We start from the raw sequence: 13826 nt of genomic DNA on the forward strand, positions 1-13826 counted from the left end.
AAGTTTAAGTGTTTGGATAGGAATCCTTAAAAATCAGCTTATTGTGGTGGGAATAAGCTAAATAAGCTGATTTTAATAAGCATCTCTGCTTATTGCTTATTGCTTATTGCTTATTGCTTATTCCCACGGCATTAAGCTAATTTTGACTTTGGTTAACATTTTGCGCTGAGAATGGAATTCTTCTGACTTGTGGGACCAAAATAATTGATATTTCACCTAATTGCTACCCTGCTACTTCGATTCCTCCTTTCTTACCCCTAAATCTTCGATTGTGAACCACAACTGACCCTCTTGCCTGGCGGTTGATTTGCTGACATCCGGTGACGCTTTGGTGTGCGTCTTTTATTCCACAATTTTGTTGTTGTCTCCTTCAGGTTTGTGCTCAAACTTTGTTATGTGATTTACCTTTTCCTTACGCTATTGTAAGGAACTGATGTAAGATTAAATTGTAACTCTTCTTTCTCCGGAGTGTCCTCAATTTCTGATACTTATGCTCAAATTGTGAGTCAGGGTCAGACGTAAGGGCAATGCTTTCAATTTCTATACATACAATACAGTTAGATTGGTAACCATTTATTTATATGTGGTTTAGGTTAAATTGGTGATGCTCCCTGTGAGAAGACTCTAATTAGAAGTTGGATTCAGGAATGGAAGAACTAGAAGGTAATGTTTCTTCCTCTTTCACGTTTCAACTTCCTCCCTTTATTTAGTGTCAATTTTGCCTTTATTGATGATAAAAGTTTTTTGATTAATAGCAGCAAAGTGAATCTCCAGATAGAACCCAACACAACCATAACGTTAGGTGATCTGGTAATCATTGATTTTTTCACAACAACGATGGGAGCATGCAGTAAATGAGACAAAGGTAAGAAATTTGAGGGGTGTTATTGTGAAATCACATATATGTATGTAAGCAATTTGATATAGAATGTGCTTTTAAGGATTTTAATACAGAGAAAAGCCTCCAGTGATAGATTTCCTCGATTACTTTTATTTCGTAAGGGAACCACAACAAAGGGAAGGCTGCTTATTTCATTCCAACATGGTTCATTTTTACATGGTTATATATAATTTGTGTTTATAAGATTGGAGAAAATCCATCTGTTAAAATCTTTGCTGGTTATGAGAAGGGAAGAACAAAAGACCAAGTAAAGAAAGAAAAAACATTTATAGAAACATGCTAATTGTTTTTTTTAATCTCTGTTAGGGTTAAGTGATGAGATGAGAAGGGACAACTTAGATGGAAGTAATCACTAATTCACTCAAACTGAGGTTGTTGGGTAATATATTCTTCCTTTTCTGAACTTTTTTTTTTTTTTTTTATCTTTTTCATTAGTATAAAGTATAAATATTTTATGAAATGTTTTCTTTTTTTCCTATGGGCATTTTTTACAGGGGAGCATTGGAATATCTTTTGTTGCTTTTTCTTATTTTACAAAGTAAATTCTGTGGTTTGACTTTGAATGGGCATAATGCAACCAAGTAGCAACAAACTTTTAGTTATTTTTTTATTGTAGAAACTTACTTTAATTTCTTTCTATTACTAGATTGTACTTTTTTTTCTTATTATTTGTTTATTTGTATGCTAATCTTTTGGATGCAGTCCATAATTTTGACTAGGTTTCACATAATTTGAATAAGAAGATTGATGTGTCACTTTTTTTTTTGTAATTTCATTTCATGTGTAGCTTTTTTCTAGGAAATTTGAGGACCTATTTGACTTGGACCATTTCATTGACTACTTAAAAGACAAAGTCCAAATTGTGCGTGATATCCCATCATGGTTCACTGATAAATCGGAGCTATTCACAACCATAAGGTTGAACAAATATAAAAAAGAGAACCTTTAATATTTTATGCATTTATAACATAGTTTGCTAAAATTTTTGTATGCATGACAGACGGACAATGAAAAACATCCCAAAGTATGCATCAAAACAATTCTACATTCACAATGTCTTGCAATTACCTTCATGTATGGAAGGTGTGGTTCACATTAATCGAGTGGGAAATAATTTCAGCCAAAATGATCACAATTTACGTTTTTACCCTCTCAGTAAGTAGTCTCACGCCTTTTACTTTTAATTGAACTTATGATTTTATACCATTCAGGTCCTATATAGATAATTATGTTTATTTGGATAAAGTGTTATATATATATATATAAAGGTTGTTTTGTTTTTCTATAGACTGAATGACCATTTGAAAATGTCAAAAATACCATAAAAACTACTTCTATTAACATTGTACTAACTAGATTAATAATTATGAATCTGAATTGTTACCCTGCCCCTTGAAAATGTCAAAAGATACCATAACTACTAACTAGATTAATAATTATGAATCTGAATTGCAGGTAGGCTTATGTAAAGCTGGACACAATTCATTCATAACATCAAAGGCAACACCTAAGGAAAACACCAAGCAGGAGCAAAATGGTCAAAACAAACAAAAACACTTTAAAATGGTCAAAACAGTATGTGTATGTGATGTGTATGTTTGTAATATGTGTCTACGTGCATCTGTGATTCTATGTTTTACAACCGAACACCTTCTACCCCCACAAAACGGGGATCCTTCCCTAGTTATGAATAACAAATGTTATGATTCTTAATCTCTTATGATTCAAGACTTGATTTAGTTGAAAATATTATCATCCTATGTAACAACCCATAATTTAGAAAGATTGACTTTTAATCAAATATTGACCAAAAAGGGCAATTTGGTCATTTACGAGAAAAATATGGGAATATGAAGTTGTAACTTCATTGAGATGGTCAAAACAATTTTAAGTCACTATAAGAGGTTATATGAGTGAGTTCTAGAGAAAGAATGCATGAGAAATGCATTTTTGACCAAAAGGGTAAAATTAGTAACTTTATGATTTTTAGGCCAACTTCGTCGCTTAATAGATTAATATCTGTATTAATTCAATTAGATATGACTTACCAAACATGTAGATTATGTATCCACCTTCGCGCATATATAAAGATCATAAAAAACGGATAAGAAACGAAGAAGATATGCACATTTGAAGTTGGGACAAAAACTTCCTAAAGCTGGAACGAAATCATCAACATACTTTGCTTATTTCCAGTATTCACGATGTTACAAAGATAGGCTCACGACGTGAGCAAGATAGGCTCACGACGTGAACATGTTCTGACCATAAAAATATGATATGTGAATCATTCTATCCGAAACCCAAACACCCAAACACACCTCCAGGTGCAAAAAACACACACTTAAGCCGTATGGGTCGATTTTTGAAGGGACAACATGATTTAAGCTTCAATTTGATGAATTAAGGTAAGAAATTCATCTTCTAACCCTCTAATTTCGTATTTGGGGTAAGATTTTGAAGGTTTTTATGAAACCCTAAGTGAAGAGTTTGAGTTCAAATAATGAAATTGAGATAGTAGTTGATGTTGTATAGATTAATTATAGCTTATTTCAATAATTATGAACCTTGTGTGTAGATTGAATAATTATATGAGAAATTGAATCCATGAGATTTAGGGTTCATAAGTGAAAGGTGTGATTTAATGAATTAAGTCATTGAATGATGAAATATGATGTTTGTAATGTTATAATAGATGTGATGAACTTACTATAAATATTTCATGATTGATATATGTATAGATTTTTTATGAATGATGAGACGATGATATGATTTTATAAATGATAATTGATATACATGAGTTAAATTATGTAAATGATTTGGTTAATGATGCATATAAGTTAAATTTTGATTAGGCAATCTAGAGAAAAGGGTTGATCAAGGAAGTCCCAAATTGGAATATCATCCAAACAAGCCCTAAAGAATAAGGTGAGTTATTTCTCTCACTTTTCCTTATGATTATTATATGTTTAAATTTTATATATATATATATATATATATATATATATATATATATATATATATATATATATATATATATATGTGTGTGTGTGTGTGTGTGTGTGTGTGTGAATTTGTGGCACTAAGTGAATGCTATCAAATGATGAGTTAATAATAGAGCATTAATATACATAGATATCGTGTATTTAAGCATGTATGTATATGATTGGCATATATGTATGAGATATACATATAAACATGTACCAGAGCATGCGATTAACATATTTCCTTCGGGATTGATGATGATATATGAGTATCTTTCCTTCGGGATTGTTGATGATATATGAGTATTTTTCCTTCGGGATTGATGATGAGATATGAGTATCTTTCCTTTGGGATTGATGATGAGATATGAGTATCTTTCCTTCGGGATAGATGATGAGATATGAGTATGCTTCCTTCGGGAATAATATTGAAATATGAATACACTACCTTCGGGGATAAAATTGAGAAATTAGTATAATATCAAAGTTATTAGTAAAATCTTTGATTATATAAATAAATATGACTTTTATGTAAGTATATGTATTAAAGATAGATAAAAATGTCAAAATAAATGATTATACCAATGAGGGTATTTGGTCAATTTGCGTAGTTGCCAAATCGATAAGAGGTTTGATATTTATAAAAGATTGAAGTAATCTTAGAGTATAAATAAGTTTTTAATGGGAAGGACTTAATGTAGTGAGAGTGGGATAAGATGAGTGAGGGTAAATCAGGAAATTAAGGAAGTTGTTGAATTTGCAGTATTCACGACGTGACATAGATGAGTCATGATGTGAGAAAGTACAATACCATTTTCTTTTGTAATAAAAACTTTTATCAACGAATCGGAAATGACGTACAACATAGAATACAAGATTAAATAAAGATGAGATATATAGAGTATATGAGAGGGAGTATGAGATGAAATATATACATATATATATATATATATATATATATATATATATATATATATATATAGTGAGTGAGACTTAACTGAAATGAGATATAATAAAGTACATTATTCTGAGTACAGATGAAATTAAATAGAGTATGAGAGATAGAATAGAGAGTAGAAAAAGTTAAAGACAAAATCAAGATATGTGCAGAATATGTGATGAGCTGGACGAGTAACTATGAGGAGAAATTATAATTATGAGAGAGAAAGTAATAAAAGATAAGAGAATAACTCACCTGACCTAGTGTCTGATGTAGTAGGGATTTCTGTGTTTTTGCAGATAAAAGTAATAGCAGTCGTGGTACTGGAAGAGAAGACAGAAGCACAAAATGAAGATTTAGATTGTAGGATGTTATTGTTGTATTCTTTATTTTATATAAATAAACGATGATTATGATTTGGGTCTCCGAGATATGACGAGACCAAATCCCAATATGAGGTTTATTATTATTGAATCTAATAACTAATCTTAGTGATTAATTTGAGTGATTATTCTGATTGATCCTGTTAATCTGATAAAATTTATGAAATGAGTGATATTAATTAAAGCGATAAAGTGCTAACTTTGAGGCCCTAAATGATAACCTTAGCGGCGAGGTAAAGAAAAAGGGTAAAAACGTAACTTGTAATAGACTTGAAAATGAAACAATATTAAAAAGAATCAGGTCAAAAGGAGTTTTAATGAAGAAATTACAAGCCTGTAAAGCTAGATAAAAATTTATTGGAAGCTGATTTGGAAATTTGGTAGTTGCAAGGTTTCAACTTTGCAGCTTAATCAGTCGATATCTATAGCTGATTTGAAATAACTTTGTAAAGTAAAGTTATAGTCTATATAACAAAGAATACACATGAAGAAGAATCAGACAGAACGGATGTGTAGTGAATGAGATATGATTGTTTAAAGATGGTTGTTCAAATATGCGAAATTGATGAAATGTTCAGACCTCCATGTTCACAGCTGAATAACTCCGGTTCTAGACATATTCAGATGAAACTAATTATATGAAATTTGTAGTACTCGTAACAGGCTTTCCAACAATATAATTTTTCTCCAAATCGGAGTTAATATGATTGAGTAACAAGGCTCGAAAGATTGATAAAAACCATAAATTTTGTTGGGAAATTATCCTAAGTCAAGGATAGTAAGGGTGATTGAAGTAAGTAGTCGATCCAATTAATCTGAGCGATCCGAGTGATTTAGTAGAGTGATTGATATTGATCTGAGTGATTGATCTAAGCGATTGAGATTGATTTGAGTAGAGTGATCGATTAGAGTAATTGATCAGATATGAATGATTGCTATGAGAAATTAATATTAATATGAGTGATTGATTTGATTAATTTGATTTATGAGTAAATGCTTTGATTAATCTGAGTAATCGATTGAGTTGAGAAATTGATCCAATTGATATGAGTGATTGATTGATTCATCTATTGATCTAGTGCTCTGAGTAATTGATCAGAGTGATCTGCGTGATTGATCCAATTGATATGAGTTATTGATCTGATTAATTAATTTGATTAAATGATCTAAAGGATTGAGATTGACTTAAGTAATTAATCATGATTATATTGAATGATCCGAGTAATTAATTTTGAGTAAAGTAATTGACATGAGTAAATAATATTGACCCAAGTAATTTTAGTAATTAATTTGAATGAGTAATATTGATCTAAGTGATTGAATCGATTGATCTGAGTAAATTTAGTAAGTAATCAATAATCTGAGTGATGTGAGTGGTTGTGGATATTTGAGTAAATTAACCACATTACGTGTATTGTAGAGATTAATGAGATTGAAATTGTTTTGAGTGATTCATGAATAAGTGATAACATTTGAAATATAACTTATAATAAGATCGATTTGCAAAGTGTCTAGTTGATATTTAATGATGAAAATTGCTATGAGTATTTGCACTCGTGACTTGAGGATGAGTCGTAAGTTGAGTGCCAAATAATTATTGAGGAAGGTTAAGAGAAATGGTTGACTTGAGTTATAATAATGAATTGAAATAAATATAAGATACGAGAAGAGTAATGGAGGAATATTCAGAATATTAGTAGGAATATTGATTAATTTTACTATTAAAAAGAATGTAAAAAAAATCGATTTGTAATTGTCGGGACCTTTTTCCTTACCAATTAAAGTCGATCACCATTAAAGAGTTAGATGAGAGGGATATTAATTAAAGACACAAGAAGTGTTTAAATATAAGAGGAATTAACCAATATGTTAGAACTTACAAGAGGATATGAGATAATAAGATTTATATGATAATTCTTTTAAGAGTTTGAAAAAGAGTAGAGAATGATGAGAGATAAAGTGATTTTGATAACTAAAATATTAATTTTGACATATATGTCTATAGTGAAAGAGTATAAAGCACTTATGTTGAGAATAAAATAACGATTTGTGATAAACACATAATGTGAGAAAGCATTTTATGTAAGATGAGAGAAACCCAAGTATAACAAGATGTAAGATAAATTGAATTAAGAGAAGAGTGAAAAGAAAAAAAAGAATTTGAGGAGAGTATTGGAAAATAAAACACGAGATGAGATAGAGTATGAGTATGACGAGTAGTGAGAAAAAGAGTAGATAGTAAAGAGATATGTTGGATTGAGACAACATATATGATAAAAAGATGGGAATATGAAGTTGTAACTTCATGGAGATGGTCAAAAAATTTTAAGTCACTATAAGAGGTTATATGAGTGAGTTCTAGAGAATGAATGCATGAGAAATGTATTTTTGGCCAAAAGGGTAAAATTGGTATTTTTATGCTTTTTAGGCCAACTTCATGACTTAATAGATTAGTATCTATATTATTTTAATTCTATATGACTTAACAAACATGTAGATTATGTTTCCTCATTCTCTTGGGTATAAAGATCATCAAAAACAGATAAGAAACGAAGAAGATATGCGCATTTGAAGTTGGGACAAAAACTGCCTAAAGCTGGAACGAAATCATCAACATACTTTGCTTATTTCCAGTATTCATGACGTGAGCAAGATAGGCTCATGACGTGAACATGTTCTGACCATAAAAATATGATATGTGAATCATTCTATTCGAAACCCAAACACCCAAACACACCCCCAAGTGCAAAAAACACACACTTAAGCCATATGGGTCGATTTTTGAAGGGATAACATGATTTAAGCTTCAATTTGATGAATTAAGGTAAGAAATTCATCTTCTAACCCTCTAAGTTCGGATTTAGGGTAAGATTTTGAAGGTTTTTATGAAACCCTAAGTGAAGGGTTTGAGTTCAAATGATGAAATTGAGATAGTAGTTGATGTTGTATAGTTTAATTATAGCTTATTTCAATGATTATGAACCTTGTGTGAAGATTGAACAATTATATGAGAAATTGAATCCATGAGATTTAGGGTTCATAAGTGAAAGGTGTGAGTTAATAAATTAAGTCCTTGAATGATGAAATATGATGTTTGTAATGTTATTATAGATGGGATGAACTTACTATGACTATTTCATGATTGCTATATGTATAGATTTTTATGAATGATGAGATGATGATATGATTTTATAAACGAGAATTGATATACATGAGTTAAAATATGTAAATGATTTGGTTAATGATGCATATAAGTTAAATTTTAATTAGGCAATCTAGAGAAAATGGTCGATCAAGGAAGTCCCAAATTGGAATATCATCCAAACAAGCCCTAAAGAATAAGGTGAGTTATTTCTCTCACTTTTCCTTATGATTATTATATGTTTAAATTATATATATATATATATATATATATATATATATATATATATATATATATATATATATATATATATATATGAATTTGAGGCACTAAGTGAATGCCATCAAATGACGAGTTAATAATAGAGCATTAATATGCATATATATCATGTATTTTAGCATGTATCTATATGATTGGCATATATGTATGAGATATACATATAAACATGTAGCAGAGCATGCGATGAACATATTTCTTTCGGGATTGATGATGATATATGAGTATCTTTCCTTCGAGATTGTTGATGATATATGTGTATTTTCCCTTCGGGATTGATGATGAGATATGAGTATCATTCCTTCGGGATTGATGATGAGATATGAGTATCTTTCCTTCAGAATATATGATGAGATATGAGTATGCTTCCTTCGGGAACAATATTGAAATATGAATATGCTCCCTTCAGGGATAAAATTGAGAAATGAGTATAATATCAAAGTTATTAGTGAAATCTTTGATTATATAAATAAATATGACTTTTATGTAAGTATATATATTAAAGATAGATAAAAATGTCAAAATAAATGATTAGACCAATGAGGGTATTTGGTCAATTTGCGTAATGGTCAAATCGATGAGAGTTTTGATATTGATAAACGATTCATGTAATCTTAGAGTATAAATAAGTTTTTAATGGGAAGGACTTAATGCAGTGAGAGTGGGATAAGATGAGTGAGGGTAAATCAGGAAATTAAGGAAGTTGTTGAATTTGTAGTATTCACGACGTGACACAGATGAGTCACGACATGAGAAAGTACAATACCATTTTCTTTTGTAATAAAAACTTTTAGCAACGAATCAGAAATGACATACAACATAGAATACAAGATTAAATAAAGATGAGATATATATAGAGTATATGAGAGGGAGTATGAGATGAAATATATACATATATATGAAGCAAATAAGACCGAGAAAGGATATTTATAGAGTGAGTGAGACTTAACAGAAATGAGATATAATAAAGTACATTATTCTGAGTACAGATGAAATTAAATAGATTTTGAGAGATAGAATAGAGAAGAGAAAAAGTCAAAGACAAAATCAAGATATGTGTAGAATATGTGATGAGCTGGACGAGTAACTATGAGGAGAAATAATAATTATGAGAGAGAAGGTAAGAAAAGATAAGATAATAACTCACCAGACCTAGTGTCTGATGTAGTAGGGATTTCTGTGTTTTTGCAGGTAAAAGTAATAGCAGTCGTGGTACTGGAAGAGAAGACAGGAGCACAAAATTAAGATTTGGATTGTAGGATGTTATTGTTGTATTCTTCATTTTATATAAATAGATAAAAATTTATATTGTGTATATTTAATTTAACCTGGGATATAAAAGTTTTAAATTTTGAGCATATTTTCCGCATTAATAAATAAAATCTTGATAATTCTTATAGATTAGATGTTTTAGATCGAGGGTGTCACATCCTAATAATATGATCTAAAATGATATGATAAAAAATGAAATGATCCAAAATATTATAATTCAAATGCTATGATTCAAAAATGACGATTAAAAAACGTTACGATAAAAAAACGTTACGATAAAAAATACAGCTTTACAAAATTATAGTAACAATTTTAAAACGATGAAAAAATCATATCACAAACGAAGATTTTTACATAAGATAATGTATTTTTGTGTTGTGTTCTATGATGTTACGAACACAATTGCACGTCTAGAAGCTATATGTTATATGTTAAAGCTAAAGTAAAAAAAATACACCTTTTAATTTAGAATGAAATCATAAACAGTTAATATTACATATATTATGCCACATAATATTAATTCTTTAGTATGAAATCCATCAACGTGTGACAAAAAATAAATCATCTAACAAAACGTTGAACATAAAATACACATAATCCTATAATATTTATAATATCTAATAATAATTAAAAAAAAAAACATAAGCAACAGTGAGGCACAATGTAATTACGAATTCATTTTCACCCATCAAATGGGCCCAAATAGTAAATGTGGAGAAGTGGACTAGCATGCCACATATGAAAAAGGCGGCGGACCACTGATCCATAAATGGCAGCACAAGTTTGGCCCGAGCGATGCCTTGACAATTATACCCTTTGTGAAATGATTGACCGAAAATTGTCCTTACGGTTCTTACCAATTTTTGAGTTCCTATCTGATCCGGACTATATATATATATATATATATATATATATATATATATATATATATATATATATATATATATATATATGCTTAAGTTATTATGTTTTTACTAAGTATTATGTGCCTGTGAAATTGATTCTGAGCCAATCATTTGGGGTAATTTAAGTAAGTGTTTTATATTTATTAACTAATTAAAAATAATCAATTTAATCATACAAATTTCAGCATAAGAGTATTTTGGACAGTTAACTATATTTAAAAAAAGAAATTTTCGGAAATTTAGGGATAATTAATTCTCCTACTTTTAAAAATCTGATTTTTTTAAAGTAATTCAATATTAATTCTAACGTATTTTTTATAATAACCGAATTTATTCTGTCAGAATGTCATTTTGTTAGAATGCTATATTCTACGAGAATATCAGATCATATCATTCTTCAAACGAAATAACAATATTTTTTAATTGAATGAACTTTCTAAGATTAACAAATTTTTTGATACAAGTTAAATTTTTGTCATCACATTCTTAAAAAATAAAAATCTTAATATACTATTTTTTTTTCATAATGAAACACTCATTAATAACAAAACAAACACAATTTGTAGATTACTCTAACTGAATATTCTACAAGAATATACTATAACATATAGTGTTATCATTATATTGTAAATTATTCTGCTAGTGCTTTCTTTTGTGAAGATCATTGACCTTTGTTCATCTTTATCTCACATGCCATAATCCAACCTTCAAGCACTTGATCATCATGTTCCTTTCACGCATTCTTTGAGAATAACTTCCTTAAAATCGAGCATTCTATGAGAACAACTGCCATGAAATCGAATATGTAAGAGTAACATTCTATACATTCACAATGAGCATTCTAAATTATGTGCATTATAAGAGAATAAACTATAAATTTTGATAGAATATGGTAGACAATAAAGAAGTGTGATTTATTCTTAAGTAGACAATACAACCATTCTGATAGAATGTGATAGATATTGAACCTTTGTATGTAAATTTGATCAGAATAAAACTATGAAATCATATGCAACCACTCAATTTACTTTTTAATGTCAAATAATCAACTATTTTGTGTACACACTCAACATTCATCCATTCGATTTCCTAAAGAACTATGGAACGAAAACGATTGAGTGGGAAGAGTCAATTTAAATGATTTATCACACATTTTATTCTATATTGAGTTTCTTTTATGAAAGTTAAGGTCTGTTCATTCTATGAGAATAAATATTACATAAAATATATATTACTAGTAATTCTGACAGAATACATGTTATATTACAGAACACATTCTCGCAGAATATGACATAATACATAGAATATGACAAAATACATAGAATACATTTTGACAGAATACATAAAATACATAGAAGATGACAGAATCCATGTCTAAGATTACTAAAAACTATGTTTTAAATACGGAATTAGTCAATTACCAAGAATTTGGCTTGAAACATCTCTTATGCATTCTATCGAACACCTTCTGTGCATTATCCAATTGTCCTAGCTTTAATCTGCAAGAATGATACCGTAAATATTCTCCCAGAATGGTTCTGAATATTCTTAAAAAGTATGAAATTAATTCAAAGAAATCAAATTAAATCAGCATGTTTATGGAAAAACTAATCATAAGCAAAGTCAAAATAAAGAAAATAAAGAGCTCATTAGACCAACACCAGATCATATTAACAAAACTACATTGGCTGATTTTTAAATGCGTATAAATACTTGAATGGACGAAATATTTTATTCAAGCATTTTAACAAACAGTTGGCGGGCAAAATCAGATGCCTTCTGAATCTGAAGCTATGTATGCAAAAAATAAAAAATTTCTTTGCCGAAATCAATATTAACAAATATGATTTCGTAATAAAGTTCTAAGAAAAAAAATTATGGAAAGAAAATATTCAAAATACATACCTTCGACGATGATGAAACCTTAAGCTTCAAGTACTGGAAATCGATTTAACGGACTGAGTTTTTAAGAAACCAATTGATTTGCTTATTTCACTTCGATTTTGAATGTTTATGTTGTGATTTAAACGAATTGATTTTGCTGCTGCGATTTGGATCCAGTACGCACTGAATGGTTAAATGGTGACTGCGATAATGGTGGTTCCGATAATGGTGGTTTTGGACGTCGAAGCCAAGATGATGGTGGTTCTAAACGATTTTTAAAGAAAGAGAGGGGATCGATGGTGGTGTTATAGATTTGTGAAATTGAGAACCTAAATTAATGGGATATTAATTGATTTTGTTTTGTTTTACCATAATTAATTATAGTGTAGATTACTCTTATACCCTTCTATTATTTATTAATAATTTAATTATTTCTTCAATTCTCATTGGTTCTTACAAGCACACAATAGTTGCTGAAAAGATTTGAACCTAGCTCTCTCTCTCTCTCTCTCTATATATATATATATATATATATATATATATATATATATATATATATATATATATAGGCTTTGGTTATTTTGTTTTTACTAACTATTATGTGCCAGAATGCAAAGATCTGGACCAACGGATGGAATTAATCAATGAAGATGATTTGAGAGTGTATGATATTACAATGGGATAACATGTAGCATATAATCACACAAATTTTAGCAAAAGGGTATTTTGGACAATTAACTACATTTATAAAAGGAAATTTTTAGATTTCTAGGGATAATTAATTATCCTAATTTTAAAAATCTGAATTTTTTTTAATTAATTCAATTTTAATTCTAATGTAATTTGTAAACATAACTGATTTTATTCTGTTAGAATATTTGTTTGTTAGAATAATTTTCTTTCAGAATTTTATTCTATTAGAATATAATTGAAGAATAACAAAATTATTGAATATGAGGTTGAAAAAAAACAACATTCTAATATATTCTTATACATCCGAACTTAAATACAAATTCATACATATTCTTACAGACTAAAAGCCTTATACATTTTAATATAATTATACATATTCTAAAAGAATATCAACAAAAATGAATAAAATTCTTAAAAAATAACAACATTCTTAAATTGTGAGTATG

The 13826-nt window shown here is 29.0% G+C and overlaps 1 long non-coding RNA gene across 8 annotated transcripts; it reads left to right on the plus strand.

Annotated features, from left to right (window-relative positions):
• The first annotated feature begins 215 nt into the window (after positions 1-215).
• On the plus strand, positions 216-2616 carry LOC145128925 (uncharacterized). Of its 8 annotated transcripts, none has more exons than XR_013717181.1 (7): positions 216-374; positions 593-663; positions 759-865; positions 942-1280; positions 1689-1819; positions 1902-2056; positions 2357-2616. It is a non-coding gene; the product is annotated as an uncharacterized LOC145128925 (long non-coding RNA). The 8 variants fall into 8 exon arrangements; XR_013717177.1 differs by having other exon boundaries at positions 218-374; positions 1208-1280; XR_013717179.1 differs by lacking the exon at positions 1689-1819 and having other exon boundaries at positions 218-374; positions 756-865; positions 1208-1280.
• Positions 2617-13826: the final 11210 nt, after the last annotated feature.

The sequence above is a fragment of the Lactuca virosa genome, chromosome 8, assembly GCF_052849685.1.
Source record: "Lactuca virosa cultivar CGN04683 chromosome 8, Lactuca_virosa_CGN04683_v6, whole genome shotgun sequence".
NCBI classification, from domain to species: domain Eukaryota; kingdom Viridiplantae; phylum Streptophyta; class Magnoliopsida; order Asterales; family Asteraceae; genus Lactuca; species Lactuca virosa.